The following is a 994-nucleotide window of genomic DNA, read 5'->3' as shown; positions in this document are numbered from 1 at the left end:
CCCTCCTCCTCCTCCTCCTCCTCCTTCTCTCTCTCTCTGTCCCTCTGTCTGTCTCTCCCTCTCTCTCTTTTCTCTGTGAAGCCACTCTCTGCCACCTCCCGCCAGGAATAGATGCCGTCTGAGGTCCTCACCAGAAGCAGATGCTGGCACCACCCCTCTTACTGCCTGCAGAACTATGAGCCAATAAAACTTTTAATGAATTTCTCAGCATCAGGGATTATTCTACTGGGACCAGCCCTTTCGAGATAGTGCTCCCCAACCCGATCCAGCAGTGTGGTCTTCAGTCACCCAGAGCATGATCTTTAGTCTTATTCCCCCTGCTCCTCTGCGTCAGCACCTCTGCCCCAACACGGGCCTGGTACAGCCAGTCACCCTAGCCCCACAGCTGGATGGCTAGAGCCGACAGCTTTTTTTCTTTTTCCTTTTTTTTTTTTTTCTCACTGTCTTGATCGAGTTATAGAGCTGGAAGCTTTTTAAACCAAGTCAGGTGGCCTCAGTCCTCTGCTCCAAGCTGTCCAGTGGGCTCCGCTCACTCGCAGTGAAAGGCAGAGCCCTGTCGGCGGCCTGCAGACCCAACATGATCAAGTCTTTCCTCTCTGGCCTCCTCCCACCTCCCACACTCCCCGCTGCTCATGCTGATGCAGCCACTCAGGGCCCCTGGCCCTTTCTGAAACACACCATGCCCACTTCTGCCTCAGGGACTTTGCACTGGCTTTCTCCTGTCGGGAACTCTCTTTCTCCAGCATTACCCACAATTGTCACCCTCTCAGAGAGGCTTTTCTAACCAGCCTCCTTAATACTGCATCCTGCCTCCCCTGCCTGCCGCCTGGTCCTGCCTGTGGACTCCCTCCACTTTCAGGTCCCAGGTGTGCTGGAGACATCCCGCCCAGGGTGACCTTCCCCATGACACCCACTTCAGGCCTTAGGCCGGGGCCCCAGGCTTCAGCCAACTGCTTACCTGGACAGGAGGGTGTCTCAGGACTGAGAAGCTCCC

The sequence above is a fragment of the Cebus imitator genome, unplaced genomic scaffold (genome assembly GCF_001604975.1).
Source record: "Cebus imitator isolate Cc_AM_T3 unplaced genomic scaffold, Cebus_imitator-1.0 Scaffold883, whole genome shotgun sequence".
NCBI classification, from domain to species: domain Eukaryota; kingdom Metazoa; phylum Chordata; class Mammalia; order Primates; family Cebidae; genus Cebus; species Cebus imitator.
Note: the sequence above shows the minus strand (reverse complement) of the source record.